Genomic DNA, 23,590 nt, shown 5'->3' with positions numbered 1-23,590 from the left:
AAAGATCAATCATATGTGTAATTGGCCTTTAAATGCCATACCTAAACAATTGAACTGTGGAATTTTTTTGATGAATTTTAGAACTTACCGAAGTTAAGTAAACTTTAAAACAGTAAAGAACAAACCAATAACAATGGGAATCAAATGAAAACAAATATAAACAATACAAAACAAATCTGATTCAATGGAGTAAAGGTTTCAAAATACTCAAGATGCAGGTCTCCTTGAAAACTTCGAAATGTAAGAAAGAGACAAAAAACATCTGCCAACTACGTCTACGGGCAGCCCCATCTCTTTTGCCCTTTTTTCCGAGATCACAAAATAATTATTCTTAGATTTTCCAATTTTACCACCGCTCCCGGAACTCGGATATTTTCCCATTTATGCTTTTGAAAACCGGGAATAAACGTTTCACACGATATAGGTTCTAACACAATCTCATGACCCAGAAAACAGAAAGGGGATTCTTTTTCCCCTTTTTTATAAAAGGAAGAGATGAGATTACGAAACCGGAATTGATTTAAGTGTAAACCTGTGTCGGGATCCAAAATGCACGGAGCTATTTCAGCCAATGCATCTTGCCAACATTTTTGCCTACTACCTTACCATGCCTATTGCGATGAGCGACAAAATACTACTTACACCGCATGCCAATTCAACACTATGTGTCCATTTCCAAAATACAGTGGCGTAACTACGGGGGGGGGGGGCATGGGTGGCACGTGCCCCCCCCCTATCGGCTGACCAAAAATAATGGGGAAAAGGAGAAAAAGAGGGAGAAAGGAAGAGAAGCGTAGTGGGAAAGGAAAAATTATTGTTCATTATTATATTATATTATAATTATGTTATGTTTTATTACATAAGAAACATTTTTTTCATAACTTTATGAAACATAACTTGCTTAGGGTCTAAGTCTTCATTGTTCCTGGTGCTCGTATTGTCTGTTTAACGAGATATATAATCCTGTTGTACTAAAACCACCCGTTTTCAAGTCAATATACACCAAATAAAACAGCCTTTTCCCCTTTTTAAACAGACCTGTTCTGTTAAATTGAAGAAAAATTCCTGTTTTATGAATTTACAGAATGATTCTGTTATTACTTTCTGCAAAATCTTCGGTTTTTTCTGTAAAATCAGGGTTTTTTATAACAGTGTACAGTGATTGCCCCATTTTAAGGTCTTAATATAAAATATTTCCTGTTCGTGCTTACGTCCGCATTAGTCCTTAGAATGTCCCTTTTTCTGATCTGAACATCAAACATTTTCAGCTCGCGCTTCACGCTCGCATAATTTGGTCTTACTGAATTCCTGCAAACAAGCCTTAGAATACTCCTCTTCAGGTCTGAATTTCCTAAATTTTCAGCTAGCGCTTCGCGCTCGCAATATTTGATTAGTGATATGCATATGTTAATCATGATTACAATGACTACAAGTGCTTCTTGTGTTTAGATTTAATTCTAACAAAATCAGTATGCGCTTTGCACTCGCATAAGATGACTATGGTGAGATATGTATACTCTTAATGGATTCCTAAAATGTCCCTGTTTGGGGTCAATGTATACAAAGATTTCAGCTCGTGCTTCGCTCTGGAATTGTTTATCGAGACAGGTACGTATCATGATTACAAAAATTTGATTGTAATGTCCCATTTTAGCTCTGAATATCAAAAATGTTCAGCTCGCGCTTCGCGCTCGCATTATTTGATCAGTGAGATACATATCCGTTTAATGGCACTGTCCTTAAAATGTCTCTATTAGGTCAGAATACCTGGCAACTGAGCGCGCTTCGCGCGCTCACTAGGTGACTCAAAATTTTTGCTGGTGCCCCCCCAATGCCATGACCCACGGTACGCCACTGCCAAAATATATTATATCTTCAAAAATATTTTGCTATCATGTCACATTCGGTAATCAATCAATTGAAGTAGAACATGTAGAAGTAGTGATTAGGTGACATTATCGATACCCTCTTTTGCATGCCGCCAATTATGTAAGCATAATTACAATTATTATCGCTTTGTGAAAAATAAGCGCAATTCTAAAATGTCATAAATTTTCCAACCGATTTTGATTAATACTCAGTTGCATTTATTAGATTTTTGTTGCCCTCTATAGACGCAAAAACCTAAATTGGTCAATGTTGCAAGTCAACGTTTGTCATCATGGTCACATGCATGTTTACAAAAATGCCAAAGCTATTTTTACTTCGTTCTCTTACTGTCTTGTCTGTCAGTAACCATGGTAACCAATGATAAAAGTGTGTTGATTCTGTTGTGATTTATGAGAATACAGAACTATTATAGGGCCTAATCCTACTCATGATTTTTAAGTCATTATCATACAATATTTCACCCTTTGATCTGCCTTATGTTTGCTGAACATATTAAAGTTAATTATCATGATTTTATGTTATCAGAAAAGGATTCAAAATCGAATCAATTTCGCACAGATATAATAATAACATTTATCAACGTTTCGGTGGGATCTAGCACGAACACTTCATACTTCACCTTATTCGAGTTAGGCCGTCTCATGATCAAATAATTCAAAATTTTGTCGATTTATTTTGGGTTACAGACGTCACGGCTAAACCAAATAAAACCCACGACGTCTGGCCATGCATCGGGGAGTCATCAATTCCTGTATACAATTCCTTCTTTGATATCATCTTTCATATTGCCATTGGCTTTACTGCACGTGAAACCACGCATGATCATTTTACATATGAGGTGCCATGGCAGTGCTCCCGAAATGTTTAAATGTCTTATGTCTGTTCATGGACCAATCCATGGTCTGTCAAAACTTGCAGGGAATCCTAATTCCTAGGATAAAGGTATCAATATTTGACCATGTTGATCAAAGAAAAAGGTAGACTCCAATCACACCCCCACCAAAGTCAGTGGCCTAATATGCTTTTTAATTGTTACATAATATTCAATTGTCATTAAAAAAATTAAACCAAGGTAGATTTTTAATTCTGAATTGTTTTTTGAATGACATACATTTGACTATTGTTAACATTTATGCTCCCAACAACGATGACCCTAATTTTTTTCTATATGTTGCACTTATTTAGCTTTATTATTTAAACATCCGCAGAATATGTTGTACGGCTTCTTAGCTAAACCTGGGTAATTTTCCCAAGAATCATTGAACTTAATTCCTCATGCATAAATGAAAAATAAGCAAACAAAAAGATTACTGATGAAGGAAATCATATTCACTCTATTAAAATATGAAATGTTAAATCAACATTTGAAAGGTTGCATGGAGGTATGACAACCTTTTCCAAATGTTATAATCTAACCGTGCACAAAGCTGAATACAACATTTTAAGTGTTGGGTCGAACCATTTAAAGCGGTAAATGTAATATTTAGAAAATGTTTGTCACTCCCCAACGGCCCAACCTTTCAAAATAATGTTGATTTAGCATTTTATTTTAGATTGTATAATTCCTTTACGGAACCGGGCCTGAAATCGTATTATCGAATGAATAATAACATTGTCAAAATGGTTACATAGTCAACATAAAGAAAAAATGGTGTTACTTATTATGGCGATGATACAAGTACATAGAAGTCATGGATATGCTATCCAAAATCAAATCATTAAGATTTCATGTAAGGATACAATACAAGTATAATAACGTTTGACATAATCAGCTCGCTCACTGTACATGCTGTATGCACGATAATTGTTTCACCGAAATAAATTCCATAAATTCGCAATTATTCAACAAATCTCGTTGAAATTGTTAGTTGTTCTTCTTTCCTGGATGAAATGGGTTTAGCAAATAAGTTTCATATTTAACTTTTTTTTTAAAATTTGTTTACAGGAAATAAAGGAGCATATTCATCAGGACAGTGACCATGCACAACGAAGGGAATAGAATGATAGAATGACTTCCCAAAGATTCTGATATAATTATAAGGTCTATGACAATTAACCTTTATCCTGTTTATACGTGGATATTCTTAACTTTTTAATATTTGTGAAGTCTATTAGGGATTTTAAATTCATGGTAATATGAACATCATAACCCCGATCATGACGACCCGGCTTCGAGTAATTTGCAAAGTGATATAACTGGACTCTCTGCATTTTATTTCCAATAAAGAAATAATATAAATGCTTTGCACTCATTTTCTGTTTGACAGAACGGATGTGGTACATGATAGGAGTTTTAGATCAAGACAATAAATGACATTAGTAATATTTATAATTATTTCTGCATTGCAAAAGGTAATTGGGGGGAAATACAAGGAACAGAATTTCAATTTCAAATATATGTTCAATTAAACTAGGCATCAAACTTTTTCTTTAAATTCTGCTTCTCTGCAATGTGACAAGCCTAAACCATCATGCAAACAGGTTAAGACTTGACAAAGAAGAAAAGAAAAACGAAAATTCCAAATTATCGAAGTAACTACAATTCACAGGACACTCCCCATCCCCTTCAAAGCTTAGCAAAAGGTTTATATGCTACATTTTTTTCAGCTGATTTATTGCGCATTGCGTAGTTATTCGATGTTTAATTTGATATCAATTTAAATTATTAAAGTGAAATGATGTGAACAATATCTGTCTTTTGATTGGAAATAAATTTGGATTGACCAGCATTTGTACATCCAAATAAACTGTCTTGCGATTTTAATGCAGAAGTACTGATCAAACGTCATTCACATCATTGGATCTTCACGAAATCTTGAAGGAGTCTTTCATCGGTGTATGCAAAAGACGAAATGGCAAGAAATACAATGGAGACCAAAAAAAAAATCATCACAAATCCCTCAGCGCTTATGAAAATGTTGATGGTCTACATCAGCCGGCAAGGGGAATCGGCAACTCCTATATCAGTTTATCATCACAGTTATCTAATGACATTTCGGGGTTTTATCTCCGAATTCCGCCGACCTTCTCCTGAACTTGACATGTTCATTTTGCACAGCGGACTAAACTTTCCTAGTGATGTATCGATGGTAAATTCTCGGAGCGAAATCCCCCCAATATAATAAAAACCACCAGAGGGAAAGTTCACCATGACATCACTATGGTTTAATTTTATTTATTTATTTTTATTATGTTTTTATTGTTTTCATAAATAATCAATTACAAGAAATCACAATATTTACATAATTAGACATGATCGTAATCAAACAAACAGAAATTAAAAAAAACAACATTGATTAAAAAAAAAGTGACAAGTTACATAATCCAGAACAAACTACTAACACATACATACAACCAATATATCAGGTAATGAGCCGTGGCAGAATATTAACCTGTACTTGACATTTGACATTTGATGAAATTCTTAAAGGATTCAACATTTGGAGTATCACTTATAAATTTACAAATATATATGTAATATTCACAATCAATAAAATGTAAGTTACAAACTTATCAGTTATCATACCAAACAGTTTTTCAAAATTCATAAAATTAATAACATTGCCTTTACGTTCTAATGAATTTGTAACAAATTTCCAAAGTGGAGTCACTTTTTCACATTCACAAAATAAATGTACAATCGTTTCTTCTTCCTTTTCACAAAATATACAGTTGGGAGATTCCTTTCTATTGATTTCAAATAAAAAATCATTCAATGCTATTGTTTTATGAAATATTTTAAAATAAAAAGAGCGCAATCTAGTGTCAATAGTACAAGTGAAATTGACATTATGAACCTTCTCCCAAATGGTTTCTTCAGGAACAGTAATTTGACTTATCCAATAATCATATCTCTTCTCAGCGATATGAGGTACATTCATCATCTCATAAGCATACTTAGGTACTTTTGTTAATAGCAAGTAACGAGTAAACTATATTACTAAAGAATACAGACCTATTGTTAACATGACAAAGACATTTTTCTTCAGCATGTTCAGATAAACAGAATTGCTGAAATCGTTGCAAATTTGTTATGTTCGATCATTACTTCAAAAAAGGAATTATAGTAGATAGTGTTATTTGATTTTCAATACATTCCTTCAAATTTTCAATAATCACTTCCTTGTACACTAACGCATTAATCTAACACGGTTTTATACAGAGCAAGAATTACATTTCCCATTTCGACGCCATTTCAAGTTGGATTATAAAATTGTTAAACTTATTTTGATAGAATTTTTTTAAAAATCGGCCAGTATCTTTTATCACGCAATTCTTTTGAACAAGACTTGGCATGCTTGGGAGAAAGCCCATAGATATTTATACAGGTAGTATTTGCTCTTATTGTCAGGGAATTTCCGTTAATTACAGGGGAATCTAAATTTGGTAATAAAAATATTTTCATGAATGTATTTATAGTAGATACAGAACATGCAGAATGATAAAGTTTAAAATTCCGTTCATTACAGGAGAATCTACATTTGGTAATAAAATGATTTTCATGGAAGTATATACAGAACGATAAAGTTTAAATTCCGTTAATTACAGGGGAAACTAAATTTGGTAATAAAATTATTTCCATGGAAGTATATATAGTAAATACAGAATGATAAAGTTTAATACCTTATTTTATATATCAAATTAATATTTTAGTGAGTATGGAATACAATGGCGCCAAATTACCTTCTCAATCAAGGTGATAATCATTCAATGCATATCAATATTATTCATAGTTTAGTTTTATTACATGAAATTAGGTTTATTCAAAAAATTTCTACCAAGGACTAAAACAATTGGATTGACAACTGATTAAGTGCATTAGTTTTTATTGCTGCAACTTATTTCATCATTATGGAGACACATCATTAATTTTTACACATTTATGAAAAAATTACGATTTCATGTAATGATATAAAAAAAAGGTGGGGGTGTGACATCATCAGACCACTTAATGAATATTCATGAAGACATGCCTAAAATTGTTTCACCGGAATAATGCGAATCTTAAAAATTTAATAACTTTGTTATTTGTTATCCGATTTTGATGAAATTTCCAGATTTTGCTCCGTGAACTTTACTCTGTTTATCTAGATATAAATATCTTCAGCCCAGAGTATCCCTTTAATAATCTACATCGCAATTACATTACATTGGTTACTAGAGCGGTCAATCTGAAATAACCATGAGTGTAATTTGTTGAAATTAATAAAAGATCATAATTTTGATTGTTTATTGAAATTTGTTCGACCATTCATCTACCTTCTCTGTTTTGTTTTTTGTTTGTTTGTTTGTTGGGAAAAAACACAGACTAGAGTGTGTTGTATTCCCTTTTAAAATGATGGAATCGAATTATCTGTTCTCGACCACTTTGAATAGATAAAAACGTTACCATCTAAATTCTTTGAAAGGAACATTTTATCCAGATTTGGAAATTGAAATGTTATCTTCCTTATATGATTTGAAAATAGCTGTGAAATTTACATGATATACAGGCCTATACCTTGAGCGGACATGAAATATTATTACAATTTTTTCCTCTGCAGACATACCACCGTAATTTCTGTCGTAATCCGGGAAGCTTTTGTCGGATGCATGAACGGATTACATAAATTTGGGGAAAATTAAGGAACAACTTATGAACAAATAATTTGCGTGTGCCATGCATGTGCGGAGCATTGCAGAAGGGTTACAACATTATCTTGCAACTGTTTAATATAAAAGGAGGGATGGTAATACATGATTATACCAAATATGGCTCCATAGGGTGATGTAAGATTACTCTCATAACATCAAACTTATAATATGACTGCATGTCATTAGTCACTGCAACGACCATACCATATCTATTTATGGTAACATACGTCATGATTCATACAATTTTGCACTTGGTTACAGCGTTGATGGTGTATGATCATTTAAATATCGATCTTTTTCATTTTCATTGCCCTCTTTAAGTAATAATTAGTGACTTTTAAGAATCACTTCAACGTATTTATTTAAATTCAATGCATAATACTCCCGTTTACAGGAGGGCCATCCGATTCGTAAATGACGTCACTACTTTATAGTAAACACTCCCAAATTGGTGACGTCACTAGGGCTGATGCTTTCGGAGGGGTATATAATAGCCTGACCTCGCTGCGTGTGTTTACTTCGTTATCCAGAAGCAGCTGATGGGTTCGGGAACAGACGGATAAGTCTCGCGCGAAAGAGATCGGATTCATTGGCGGTTGGCTCAGTGAGGTGTGCGTTATTTGTGTGTGTTCAATACTTTTTATGCGAGTGTGTATGTATCGCACGTGTCTGTGTATGTCAATGAACTGCCGAGGGTTTCACACAGTGCGTACACAGTGCTGGCTTCGGTTTGGCTATTAGGAGGCGTGCCAGACACAACGATTGCATTTAGCTGCAAACCGCGCTGTTTTTATCAGCACTCATTCAGCCGTTACACTTCAAACAGTCTGCGATCTTCTCACTGAGCAGACACTCTGTGGAAGTGAAAAAAAAATCTCTCGTCGGGTATTGAGCAATTACCAAACACCGAGGCGAGGTGGCGGTGTTTCGGAGTCGTGAAAGGATAACTTTCTAGTTCTTTCATCTGCTGCTTTTCCCGACGTCCCTTGGATCAATAAATAGCCCTCAACTACAGCAATCCTCCATCCCAGACCCATCATCGCTTTACCTGGATTTCATAACTGTTGGAAATATATCAATCTTGCCCAGACGTCTGATCATCATCATCATCAACCTGCATCTCATTCCTCTCCCAGTAGTGAAAAATATTGGATTTTAAACTTGGAATAAATCACTCATTTCTTTATTTCGCTTGTTAGTCATCACTTAATCTCTTCAACCGAGATGGAAGCCGATCAAATATTTACTGCTGACTGCATCAAGAAGAGGCGGATTAGAGGGGTAAGTCATTAGTACGAAAGTTATGATTTGAATTCTAATGTCGTGGAGATGATGACGGTTGCTATTGATATTTTCGCATCGTCTCGGATGACAGACCGTTGGCAGGTTCGCCAGGTTCCATAAAGTACTCAACGGTTGAGGTGTGGGTGCCGGGTGGTGGGTGTTAACATGATCCGGTTTGAATATCTACTGTCGTTTTGCTTGGTCGATCATGATTTATTACTCACTTTAGATGCTGAAGCTCACGGTATGTGCGATGTGAATAGCAATTAGATGATCACATTCGTACGACCAAGGAGCTTTTAAATTATGTTGACGTTTGAAAGAAAAGAAACAAGCCAAAAGAAGAGTGGAGAGGATCGGCCACTGACTGAGGAACGAGAATATTTTTGAGGGATGGAGCCATGGAGGAGGAGGGGGGGGGGGGGTCATTTAAAGAGAACCAGTAGGACATTATTATCTTTTGTGGCTAATTTGAGGTTTCATCAAGTCAGACATTTGTTGCATTAATTAATCGAAGTAGGTCTGTAGGCCTTTTTGTAAAGAGACGTTGGGATCATAGATTTAGCCTCTTTAGAATCAGAACAGGGGTATTCGCCTGTTAATGAACATGAGCTGCGGAACGGTTTTCAAAGTGGGGGGGGGGGGGGGGGGGCTGACCATGCAAAAATCACAATCCTATGGTCATTTTTACATTTTTGTACACGGTTTTGGAAAAAGCCCCCCCCCCCCCGCTTCCGCGGCCCCTGATGAATAAGAACCCGTAGAAATTAAAATGCCTTTTTACATTTTTTTTTTTCTGTAAGTTCTTTTGTTAAAAATAAAAAAAAATATTAATTCGACTATTTTCCATATTAATAAGAGAAAATGTAGTTTTACCAATAACCGTCATATGCCTATTAGAAACTCTCCAAGTACTGTTAACGATCTGTAGTAGATTTATTTAGCTCCCCACCCCCCCAAAAAAAAAAACTATAGGCCTATCAAATAACCCATAAATGTAGCAGAGGTCACGATTTTGGCCCCATGTTTATGCAACGAAAACAAAAATTTACTTATTTCATAATAATATAGGCCTAATACATTTAGAGGGAACTTATTTTGTAAGATACAAAACAAACAGCTGGTAAGCTTAGCCAGGTCTTATTCATTAATCAAAGTGGATATACTTTCCATTTCTGATACGAGGCTACACTCCCACGGGTTATGTATCATGCTTACAAAACCATTCCCACGTAAACACCATTTAGACAGCAATCCAATCTAAATATTAGCACTGTCATGAAGTCAATAGAATTTCGCCCAAAGTGCCAGGGTAGTTTTGAGAAAGGTATTATAACAGATTAGGGTTGAATATAACCACAAATACAGGATACAGGAGAATTTAATGGGCTAATAATAGGAACTCAGGACGGTTTGTATTTCTTCAGTGTAAAGCGACTGTAACCCGGGGGTAATTAAAGCATACCCTACGCAAGGACTGAGTTATATTAGTACAAAAATCTTTAATTATATCATTATCTTCGATGTTGGTGACAAAGTTAATTTTATAAAGTATAGTTAATTTTCCTAGCGTTAGAACTGTGCCATGCATAGCCTCGTAACAGTACCTGGGTCGTGTTTCATAAAACTTGTCATTTATTATTGATAACAAAGATACAATTGACATTTTGATTGGCTTAGCGAAAGTTTTGAAACTGAATTAATTAAATAATTCAGAAAGCCTGTGCGCTCCGTTACACCATGGAGGTAAAAAGCACAATGGGTTTAAATTAATTTCTCGCACATTTCGGATATTGATATGCCTATTGGTTGGTTTGACTTCATGCAGTCGAATTGAAAGAACATTGCAAGATTGCAGGTTTTGCGATTGATGGGAAGTTTTAAGATTGATCCCAGATTTCGTGTACGTTTTATGCATCACAACATCTCAATGGCCAGTCAATTTGGTGGAGTTGTGTGCGAATTTTTCTTCATTATATGGCCGTGCAAATAAGAGCATACTGTTCAACAATAGGTCTTAAATGTTAATACAAGATCATCTTAGGCCATGACCTTGAATGTCCTATTGATTGACCCATGATTGACCCCGGTGTCCCTCTCAGTGGCCTTCGATATATTTTGTGCCCTTTTCAATCTTCCTCATTTATGTGAATAGTGGTCTTGCCCTAAAAATATATGCCTATGCCATATAGGCCTGATGCAACCTCAGAATCGATGTTGGTTAAAATTTAGAGCTTATTTGGCCCCTCATGTTTCCTATAAAGCTTGGGGCTGGGTATGAAGACCCTTGCATTGGGTAGCATGTCGGGTGACGTCTTTAATACCATGGTACGACCATAGCTCCATGGTACGACAGTGGTACGATTGTCATTATGACTTATGAGTCATTCCCTTATGGATGGTTTATGATTTCATCATGATCACTGTCATGGTGCAATCATATTCGATTGTCCATTTCGTAATCCAGTTCATCGTCATGTCTATTAAAATGATAACACCATTTGAATGAGAAACCATTTTTATCATGTAAAAGTCATTTTTTTAATTATAACTTGAAATATGTTCTGATCTGATTGGGGTTTATTTTGTTTCATTTCTACATTGTGTTTACCTTTAATCGCTAGCTGGTGTTCTTGTGACCATGCATGATGCTTGGCAACGAGATATGTAGAAAATACTGATGATTGAGACAGTATGAACGTGAAGTACACTGTATATTGTTTATTCATAATTAGTTGAAGAATTTCACTTGATAAAGATTGTTTTCTTATGGGTGCGGTGCGGTAATTCTGAATTTCATGATGCCCCCTTTTCAGCTGATGTTAGAACACGAGGGGTTCCCAACTTCTTATGTTACTAGCTTCATTCTTTCATGGTATTATATTTTCTTGTCTTTTTCTCCTACTTCTTTAGGGCAAGGTGCAATATTTGGTGAAGTGGAGGGGATGCTCTAGCAAGTAAGTATCCTATCATGCCCATATAGAGTATACATTCTAACAAGCAACGTTTTCCTGTACATGTACTGGGCAAATTACAACTCTCAAAAATACTATTTATCTCTAGCACTATAGTAGTAGAAGCAATATCCCTATGATGTAAACAGTTACACAATCTGTCTTCATAGATTTTGTACCAATCCAGACAATTACGTTATGCCAATGGCATTTCATTGGTTGGTTTTGAGTTGGTTTCGTTCTGCGACCAGGGACGTGAGAGTCTCCCTCCCACGCCCCTGGTTTGACTATGAAATCACGGTGGGGGCATTAAAAAAAAAATGATATCACCGGTAGCTCAATTCATTGTCATCACTCTAGTGAAATATAATGGTATCATAGCTAATATCAGCGGATTAAAAAAAATCTATGTTGTCTTGGTTACCATAATCGAACATTATTTCTATACATCGAAACTTCGGGGGCCATTTTTGGACAATATATTTTGTTTCTTTGAAACCCTGATACCGACCCCGGCGTGTCACACGGTGGAAGCCCCACTAATTGATATCATGATTGATATGATTGATATCATAAGCAAATGTATTATTTAAGGAAAATGCATTGCATATAATCATTAATTTGACGAAATAGATATAGTTGTCCCTCTCTTCGGATTCTTTTTTTTATCTTGTATCTTACATAATACTTTTATAGATCCATGCTTTTCATGGGTAAAATACACGATTGGTATATTTTTACACTGGTTCAGGTAAAGAATGATTGCATCACCAAGCTCTCATCAAGTAGAACCCGCATTGTGACAATTACTTAACATTGTGAGATATGGAAATGCGTGGATTTACAAGAAATAGCAATTCCGACAACAGTATATTGATTAAATTCACGATCTAGTAGTACCAGACGATCAGGAGGATAATTCTCTGATTTTTTTTTTTGGGGGGGTAGGGGGCTTTACAACATATTTTTATCATAACATCAGTATTTTACTTACCTTTATAGGTATTCACAGACCTGACAGGTGGATTAAAATTCAAATGAAATATGAATTTGAAATTCCCATCCCATCTCATGATTGCCCATCAACTGACAATCTGGAGAAACTGTTTGTTTTGTTTATTGATAAGCTTTGTATGGATTTATCTAGGGATTTATAGGTATAGGACCAATCATTTATTTCAAGGCCTACCTGGTAGGCCTTGAAATAAATGATTGGTTTTGACAGGGGAAATACGATATCCATTGATGCGCTAACAAACATTCCCTTTCCTAGAATGATGGTCTACAAGTAAACCCAAATTGAAGGGTATATATAAGCCGATTGGAACCTTAATTGCATCGATTGGGATTTTGTTGACGAAATGGCGCTTGAAACGTGAATAAAAATGGGATGTTGGACAGGTCTTCGTGTATAAACCGCAGAAGGCTAAGATTTCCGAGTCAAATTGAATTATTCAAGGGCTTGTGTGACGATAACTATTGACAATGATCATTTCCTGGTATTTTCATACGAGATCTTTCATCTCTTTCCATCCTCATGACGGATACAGAATAACCTTTGAGATCCGTTTTTTGTACTCTCTCGCTTGCTCGAAATTCATTCATCTTCAATATTCAGTCTACCCGTTTGTGCGAATGATATAATTCGAAATAGAAACACAGGCAAGATATTACAAAATAATGTAATGATAACATTTTTTTTTATAAATGAATTGCAGAGATAAGCGACCACCTTCATGGGCAACCTTAAAACATACCTGTATTGGGAAAGTTCAAAAATGCATTAAATGTAAGAGTGATTTTTTTATCACTTTCTCTATACATCAATACATGTAATGCACTGAAGCGCCTTGAACATCTAATTATGGAAGGTGTGCTATACAAAGTACAGAATTGTCGCACTTTTAATCATCACGAGAGGCCATTATTTATTATAATTCTTTTGATTCTTTTCTTTAACTTTCCTCTGTCCTAACGTTTGATAATGATGATTAAATTGTGAAAATAATTTTCCTCAAAATAACGATCTTAAAACGATATATCTTTTTCGTCAGATGTATTACGGAAGTATACAGATACGCGCATGCACATTCTTTGAAACACATTGGCTTCCAATTATGAACCAGACATGCCAGATGTAAAGGGAAGGTCGGATGCAGAAATATTTCTGCAAATAAGAGTCACTTTCCTTCGCCTTTGCTGCCCTGAGGATGGACCCACACGTTTTCGGAGAAATCCACGGGGCTTTTCCATTTTTCTTCAATGGATTTTGAGTGTCAAACTCCTCCATCTCGTGAAAGTTGAAGGTCAAGAATTATACAGGCATGCTGCGCCCAGATGTAATATATCTTCGGTGGTCTTTAAAGGTTATTGCAATGCCAACTTCCAAGCTATACCTCGGGGAATAGGTTTCACGTCGGGATCATGCTCGTGAGAAGTGGTTAATGAGAATGCCTGACCTCGGATAATAATCCTTGATGGCACATACTATAACAAGTTTATTTACTGGATTGGTAAGTTGTAAATAATTTTGGTACATTGCACTCTGTGGTAACTTCCGGTCTTCCTGGCATGTGTCGATTCGCACGGTGATTCTGTACATTCTGGAACACGTTAGTGTACTTTATCCGGGTACCTTATAGCATGGAGGTAGATGTCCCTCCTCTCAGGCTGGAAAAGTAAACAGGCCTACCCCAAAAATGACTAAATTTTGGACTTAAAAAAAATGCTAATCATATGTCAAGTATTGATCAAGCAACTGTAACTCCATGATCGACATATTTTTTTTTGTCAATGAAAATCACCGTTTTACAAAGTCACCGCCCCCCTTCAAAAAAGTATCTATTAAAGGGCTTTGTGTTTTTTCTTTTATAAGCTACAGTTCTTAAGCTGCCATACCATGGGACATAATGGAAATAGGTATAGAGATATGAATTGAGCCAAAAAACTAGCTTCTAAAACGGATTCGAGTATGTCGACCCTGGTACAAACGAGATATTTCCAGCGAAGCGTATTCATGCAATAACAAGCCAGTGTGCGGAGCATTTCCAAGAAACCAATACTTCCTAGCTAATTAGCCCTGCCAATCTTGAATGTCAATATTTGGTTCTTTTATAGGCAAATCAATTCTCAACGGGACAAACTTCGCCGCAATAATAACCGCAGACACAAGTATCATTAAACATGTTAAACATTGTGTTGTATAAACGGTCCAGGGAAGAAGAAGAAGCTACGTTACATAAAAAGTTGAACAAGTTTGATTACGGTATCGCTTCCAAATTGGTTTATTGTAAGCATATTATGCTAATCTACATTAGAGGCATTGATATTTCCTTTTCTATGGCATGTTATTATTTATTAGATTGCTGCGAAACGAACAAAAGTACATGCATGCACTAGGCCTATACTATTTATTATCAATACGTTTATGTATATTCAGTACGACTGCCAAAGACATGATTGTCTCGAATTTTCCTTTGAAATTCACATTTTCATCATCAATGTCATTGGATGGTTTGTATATAATCGAATTATCGGTTGTAATTGGATGTGGCAAAGAGCAAACCATGAATGCTACAGGCCAAGGATTGAATGATTTTATTTCGCATACTTAAACAATGTGCTGAATAACGCTTGTTTGTGAAGACGTGACTTCATTATAAAATGGAGGACAAGGGAAAGAGGAAATGATTGTCCCATCTGCAAGAAAAAGAAATGATACTCGATATATCCGCTTTATTCCGCTATAGTATTTCTAAAATGGGTTTGCAATTCTCCTCTAGCCTGAATATATACCGGTTATGCAAAATGAGACATTTTGCGCAAATGGGCAAACATAGGGTCTGGTAGTGAAAATCGATTTAGAATTGAATGCCGTTTAACTGTTTATTGATGATGACCAAAATCGTCTCTTTTATGAGGTCTCTGCATACTTATTTTTATGTTTTTTCCTGTCAAATAAAAAATCCAAGATAATATCAGAATTATTTAAATCGAATTGAATTGAAATATATATATCCAAAGTGATTGGAAAATGTTGATTATGATTTGAAATTACCTAAATTTTCCTATAATGTGAGTGACATGCACTTGACACATGTGCCTGTATAATAACCGACCAACACATTTCAGCTAATTTTTATCATATTTTAAATCCAGGGGAATCTGAAGAGCAGTCATTAATCTAATGCTATTCTCAAAATTACTCATGCTCTGATGAAAAAGGGCATTTTAATCTTCCTTCTTAATTGCATGAGAGAATTCGTGACGTGGCAAATCGAAATGATTGGTTTTCAACTTGCCCACAATTGAATATTGGAGTTCATGCATCTCTGCTATAGCTTTTCCATAACAATTTCTTGATTAAATCAGGGCAACATGGCCAATGTTTTTTTTTCCGTGACTGCATTTTAAGCAGGCAGAAAAAGCCTTAAAAAAGGAAAATGATTTTATCTCTCAAGTTAAGGTGTGGCTGTTGCTGTTCGTACAAGTATCAACAACCCCTGATCATCGACAGGCTAGATTTTTACTGTTAGTCTGTTTTATACAACGTTTCTCGAAACTTCTTAAATAGACTGTCAGAGACATTGTCAGAAGGTCAAAATCAATTTAACAAATTTCTCTTGACAATGATCAAATTTGACCGCAAATGGAGTTCCGTCAAATTGAATTCTACGTACGAAGGACATTTCAGTCATCACCATTATTGGAAAATATGAAGAGATGATCTTTGTGTCAGGGAACGAATAGACAGGTGGTGTGATAGTAGACCGTGGGATATCCTGGGCAAGACGATTGAATGAAATGCATGCCCATGGCTCAGAACGATCTGGAGGATGTCGAGATTGTCCTTGTCCTACATCTTCTCCGAACGTCTACATGTATATTCCCTCTATCTCGATTAAACAGATAATTTCATAATCATGCAATCATGTACATTGATTGCAGGTATTGCCTTGGAGAACGAGGGAAACTGGACCACCGAGTTATTTGGAAAGGCAAAATTTATCTGTAGGCTTATATAATTCCAGTCTAGCCAACACAAACAAAATTATGTCATATTTTCTGTTTCTTTTTGTTGAAATCACAACGGACAAATTAATCAATAGAGTCTTGTATTCTTTAGAGATTAATGACAAGACAGCAAAGACGTCTTATGTTATGGGCTCTCAGTCCGCCCTCAGGCATATTTTTTTCTAAACTAAAGGACCTTTGATTATGACTATGTATATCCATACAAACATGCTAAAACCATATATACCTCCATAACATTTTGTGACAGGTCCATAGGACATTATATTTCAAAGACAGGTAATGTGACTATGGACATGATGGAGGTAGACTTCGAGTGTTGACAGCGGCACTCACCTACCTGCCATCACGTCAGCTTCACTTCGTTCAAGATCAAGCTCTTCAATGGTGACGGGTCATGACCTTGTAATCCGATTGACCGTCTTCAATGACATGTGACACCAGGGTCATAAAAGGTGCACTTTTTTCGATGACATAAAACTGCGTAGACGCGATGTGGTGCCCATCAAGCACCAGTCGTCTCCCTCCCGCGGTTGGTTTATGAAAATACCGAGTTTACGTTTTATGAAGAAGATGTTATTAGCCTAGAACCTGTAAACTAGTGGAATACATCAAAATAAGGTTAATGCGAGAAATGGAAAGAACATCCATGTAATAATGCAAAGATTGAACTGGGTTCTACGTTCTTATTGAGTGAACCTTAGAATGATCGATTCATTCGATTGCCAAATGGTAAAACATCTTTAACAGAAGTTTCTCCATGATGATGGTCATGGTCTAAACGAGGTTTTAGTATGTGTCTAAAGATTGAAGAAACTCATCTTGCTTGAAATCAATATGGATATTCACGCGGCGAGTGCTGCTGGAGGTTAAGGAGATTCCAGTCCGATCGAGTCTGGTTACATATAACGATTTTGAGTTTGAACCTGGTTTTGTGTAGGTGGATGTTTTCGCTCAATTTGGGATAAGGTAAATTAAATGCGTCTTTTTGGTTGATTCACCCACGTTGTCTGCAGGTCGACCGACCGTTGTAATCATTTTATTTACCACGATTTACACTTCATTATACGATAGACAACAACCAACAAAGATAGTTTTACGTAATTTCACACAACTCTAGAGATAAATGACATTTATTTCTTAGCCGTCTGTTGTTTGGAGAATGTTTGGAAATAATATTTATTTTAGCATGACAAACATTGCATCTTTTTTTTCGTCCGCCTCTCTATCGAGCTTCTATCATGATGATTACTGAGCTAAAAGAAGAAGAGCACATGTGTTTTGGGGATCCATTAAACAACTATCCAACTAATTTCCCGCGGAAATCTCTCCTTAGAGCTAGAGCTCACCCCAGAGAATAGAACGGCTAATATCATGAATATTGGTGAACGTAGGACCAAACAGCATTGCCATGCAAATACATATAAGTTGAAAAAATATACTTGACAAAGAATAAGTACATTTCTAGTCAGATGCATGCGTTTTTTGCATAAATATTAGGGTCGTGGACCTTGGTACGATTGTATTCATACGTTGCAATTGTTGAGGTGTGTACCTGCTTCCATCGCTAATTATTGTAGGCGTTTGTGTAATACTACATCGCATCGTTGATCGGGCGATTGATTGATAACTGATTGATTGATTTTTTATTATAATGACCACTGTTGTAAAATCGTGTCTATGCCATAGTGCTTATATGACTACTTATAGTATACAATTTTGTTTGTATTCAGGTTGTAGTCCCTCTTATAGATGTTTGTATGTTTGTATAAACTTTATTTCAACTTTTTTGTTTTCAATTCGTTGATAACTTCTACGTGAATCTCCATCGGTGATGGCAATTTTTTACTGCACAATGAGAGAGAGAGAGAGAGAGAGAGAGAACTCCGCACGTTGTGAATACATTCGTAGATATAGATATAACCAGGTATTTACTTGACATTTCGCTTTTCCGCCGACAGGAAGCCATTTGAAATTCAATGGGTAAAGGAAAAGATTAAGTTATCAGGAAATGACAAGGATGTGATTTTTGTGAGGTTTTGGCATTTTTGATATTATCATTGGATCTATGAAAAAAGGATTTCTAAAAAACAACAATAATTGGAATATGAAAGGAGATACTATATTGCAAACTCGCAATTAATATTCATTCCGGGAAAAAAATGAACATTAATGTTTTTCAAAGACTTTTGTGGACGCTTCCATTGCAACATTTTGATTAAAAAAAATATAATATTGTCTTCTGTCGTGAATTCGATCAAAATTTAATCGCAGTTGGTGAAAAGAGAGAAAATTACATGTTAAATGATAGTGTGTATGTAATAAAAGAAATAACATGACGTCCCATCCTGTGTAAAAAAAAAAACGAGAACTGTTTGAGCAGTTCAGAGTGCAAGCTGATGCTATATTCAGTGTGGATGTGGAATGTTGTCTTAAAAAATATAAGCCTAAAATGATAAGTTCCACCATAATATCGTACAAATCTCGCCAAGCTTTATCCTTTAATATTTATTCTGTAGATTATCGATTTATGCAGAGCAATCCATTCCGACCTTTCCTTTTCCACGAATGAATAAAATAGCTCTACTGATTATAATCCATGATTTTACATTTACCAGAATAGATTGGGAGTGGCATTGAGGTGAAAATACTTTTTTGGTAAGCTGGTCGCCCCCTCCATCTCATATTATTACATTTACACAATAACGATTCTTACTAGCGAGCCAATGCTTGTGACGACGATAATAGGCCTAGATCTGTTCCAAGAGTAGCCTCTTGTCGAGGCCCTGGCGGCTGCTTCCCGAGCGAAGCGAGTGATTTCCTAATTCGCCAAGCGAAAATTGGGCCTGTCTCGCGGCGCTCTGCTTCGTTACATCCCTTGCTTCGCCATGTTCGCTCGGAAAGCAGCCGACAGGGCCTCGACAAGAGGCTATTCCAAGAGGTAAACAATTGCATTTGAATTTTAAGTAAGTGGGTGGAAAAGTCAACAATTTTGAAGGGCAGAATATCACATACATACAGGCATGACAGGTGAAATATTCGTAAAAGTCGCGAGTAGCTTTTCAAATAAAGAATACAGTTTTGGGTCAGATTTTACAATAATATTCAGAGAAGAGGTTAACAACAACTCATGTTTTACCCCCTTACCAGTCACTTCTTTCCATCTTTTTCTTCTTCTCTGTCAGTATCGGTAGTGGAACATTTTTTTAGGGGGGGGGGGTGAGGGGGAACACAGTCAGTGCCTTGAGTCATTACATAACCATAACGAGTATGTGGACGTGTTTGACCATGGTCCATGCCTGGTTTGACCATGGAGCTATCAGCATCTTTGTTTAATAGCTCCATGGTTTGACATGCGTTAGTATAAATTGCGAGTAGATGTGAGGCAAGAGAGAACAAGCTCTGTCGCCTTTTAAAAGGGGTGACCATTCAGTGCAGCACCCCATCCCCTTCCTCATGCGATTACATCTCACATGATTCACAGAGCTGGCTAGTTAAATTCTCTTTTTTAAAGGAAATTGAACGATCTATTCTGATGCATATTCATTATTAGGAATGATTTTGTGGTGAAAATTTGCGTTTAAATGTGCCCTCAACTCCCTACCCAAGGCTCGCCAGAAAGCACAGAATACAATGACATAATTATCATCTTCATCATCATCATCATCATCGTCAGCTATTATAATTTCTTTTCAATTTATTTTCCCTTGTACATACTGTGAAACCTCAATAATCTTTTTAACGGGTTTTCGTTTAAAATCGTGTTTAAATCATTGCTCTTCCTCTCTTTTGAAATGTAATAAGAAACAATCATAGCTGTAATTATCATTTACCATCTGCCTTTTTACAGATACAATACCTGGGAGCCCGAGCATAATATTTTAGATCTGAGCTTGGTTCGTGACTTCGAGGAAAGGTAAGTCTATTCAATTTACTTTTATTTTCGATTTATTAATGTATTTTACATTTTGTCTTGTTTTACTTCCAACATCGCTTCCATCAGTGTCCATAATCCAGCTGAACAAAAAGGCAAGTATGGAAATTGTTCAATCTGCAGTTGTCATAGCAACTTGGTAAAATCTATCAAGGAGCAAAGATAGTTTAGTTTTCATTTGGTATGCTAAGATGAGGAATTTCCACTTTGTGATTACAGACTGTAGGCAGTCTCTTCTCTTACATCTCTTACATTTTTTAATAACAGTCATACCAAAAAAAAAAAGACTCCAAACCATCCAGTGGTATGTCGTTGCTATATTTTGTATAAACCTTTATCAGTGTGCAGTCGGTTTGGTTCGTGTTAGTCTGCAGTAACAGACCCTGATTGAAACTTTGATCAGCAAGTGTGTCTCCACGCAAAGACTAGCACATACAAAACTTGCTGTTTCAATACAGCGAGAGGGCCTTCAGTACACAAGGCATTAGTAGGCTGCACATTCATATTCAGACCATTAACTCGAGTGAAGGGTTTGCACAGCAGACCATTCGTGTTGCCGCGATATTGGCACCGAATATTCAATAGCGAGTTTTCGATGCATTCCACAATATAGTGTATCTAATGAAAATGTCCATCAAATCTCTAAGAGGTCTTTGTCGAAAATTGTTGAACCGGGACAGCACATCGTCCTAAGATTCGATGCTGACAGAAAATTTCCAATACTAATATGTCGTTTGTCCAGAGTCTAGGACGACACTGCTGTTTGATTCACTGATTTTCGACAAAGGCTGCTTAGTATTGTCATGAAGGGTTTTTGACAATAGATTCTCAGCGTTCCAGAAAGCGTCTGCGTAGTGGTTGCGAACACTTCCTATAATTTGTATGGAACTTCACAGACCAAAATATAACGATGATAAGATAATACGTCCACTCTTGAGGGAATGGATAATAATCATTCCTGATTCCCACCTCGGTGTGATATCAAAATCCTTCCATATGTATAGGCCTAAATGGTGAGCATTGGAGGCGGCAGTGCATTTTGATAGGGGTAAGATGACCTTCAGGTCTTTTGTCTCTTTTTTCCAAACCTTAGTTATTTCTTCCTTTCTTCATATTATTTTCCCCTCCTCTCCCCCATACTTGAAAAAGTGCCCCTTGCCCCATGTAGCGTCGCCCCTGAGAACCTCCGAAGAGGTGGTTTCCAATTCGTCTATAATGCCAAGTCGTCAAATAGCCAACTCGTCTGCTCTCATATTTTGGTCTACCATCAGCTCGTCCACTATCCATAGGGTCTTATTGACAATTTATCCACTCACCATTTCGTCTAATAACCAGGTGGTCCAATAGCCATTTAGTCCATGTATCATTTGGTCTAATTGGACTCGGTAATTATTGTGTAAAATGAATGAAAATGAAAATGAAATGGATATTAGACCCAACTGATTATGGGACGAATTGGTCATAGGCGAAATGGTGATTAGACGAAGTGATGATTGGACCAAATAGTTGATAGACGATATGTTGATTGACGGAATGGCATTGGACTAAATGAAAGTAAACCATGTGGCATGTGTGGTGAGTGGACGAGCTGGCAGAAGACGAATTGGCAATTTACCCTAAGCGATGACCCTACCCCCCTCCCCCTCCCTTGATCCCCCTTTCAGCAAATCACTTCATAACATAACTCCATACCATAACCATGATAACTGTTTTTACAATTTTAACAATACTTACCGCAAACCGAGTCACATGCTTTTGGCTTTTAACCATATTACTTCAATTCAAATTATTTTTTCGGACGCAAGCCAAAAAATCATTTTAAAGGGGATGTCCACCCTGACGTGATGGCGGTTTAGAAAATGAGATACATATTTATGAACTAAGTTTTGGCGAAAGTCCACCAAAGAATATTAGTCTTGAAATAATAGCCAGAGCTCGAGTTATAAAATCGCGAAACATGGCAGTTAATATGATTAAACAGTATAAGGAAAGAATGCGAAGGAACATAATGATGGGGCATTATATGAAATTACTCACTTTTACAAGCTATTTTGAAGAAAATGATGATGTATTTTGAAGTAAGGCCCACTTTACACAGAGTGAACAACAAATTTAGTTTGTTTTTTTTTTTTTTTTAATAAAATTGAGATTCAACTGCTTTGCCAAAAACTTGACTGGAAGGCTGTATACGACATCTTGGATCAGCAACGTCTACCGAGCAAAAAGGGAGTTGAAAAGAAAAATAGTCACGAAGATGATGAATATTGACAGTTGGCTCTAACATGAGATATTACATTACTATCTCGGATGTAGAATAGCGTGTTTGTGAATAGAGTAAGACCTCAATCACATATTTGTGGTTCATTCTGGACGTTGATTGCAATGTCGATTGGAAGTTTGTATGATTTTTATGATCCGTGAATAAGTTGGGCTATTTTGGACCATATCGAATCCATAATAATTCACCAAGACCAAGGGTTGTTTAAACTGAACTCCATTAAAAATTCCGTCACAGCTTGGAGTAGTAGGTCCATGGTCACAGCAATGAAAGTTTATTCCATAAAAATATAATATGGATTGTGGTCAATTTTAGTAGGTATGTTATTAAAAGAGATTCTTACCAAAAGAGAGGAAAAAAGGAAAACATGACGAATCGTTAGTTTCATTACGATCTCTTCGCTCATACTTCACCCCTATTTAACAATTTGGCCTGACATAAAATAATGTAGGCTTACCTGTATTTTGTGAACGCAGGAGACCAGTCGGAAATACATATGCTTCCCATTAAAAATATTTTGCTTTCAGACTGGAATTTTATAACAAAATATTTTACCCAAATTTAAATCATCATAAATATAAAAGA

General features: G+C 36.1%; 1 long non-coding RNA gene across 1 annotated transcript; it reads left to right on the top strand.

Moving 5' to 3' along the window:
• Positions 1–8,039: 8,039 nt before the first annotated feature.
• LOC129269331 (uncharacterized) lies at positions 8,040–23,349 on the top strand. The gene is made up of 3 exons (XR_010294872.1): positions 8,040–8,805; positions 11,722–11,765; positions 20,644–23,349. It is a non-coding gene; the product is annotated as an uncharacterized LOC129269331 (long non-coding RNA).
• Positions 23,350–23,590: the final 241 nt, after the last annotated feature.

Source organism: Lytechinus pictus, chromosome 10 (assembly GCF_037042905.1).
Source record: "Lytechinus pictus isolate F3 Inbred chromosome 10, Lp3.0, whole genome shotgun sequence".
Classification (NCBI taxonomy): domain Eukaryota; kingdom Metazoa; phylum Echinodermata; class Echinoidea; order Temnopleuroida; family Toxopneustidae; genus Lytechinus; species Lytechinus pictus.
Note: the sequence above shows the minus strand (reverse complement) of the source record. Positions and strands in the feature narration are given on the sequence as shown.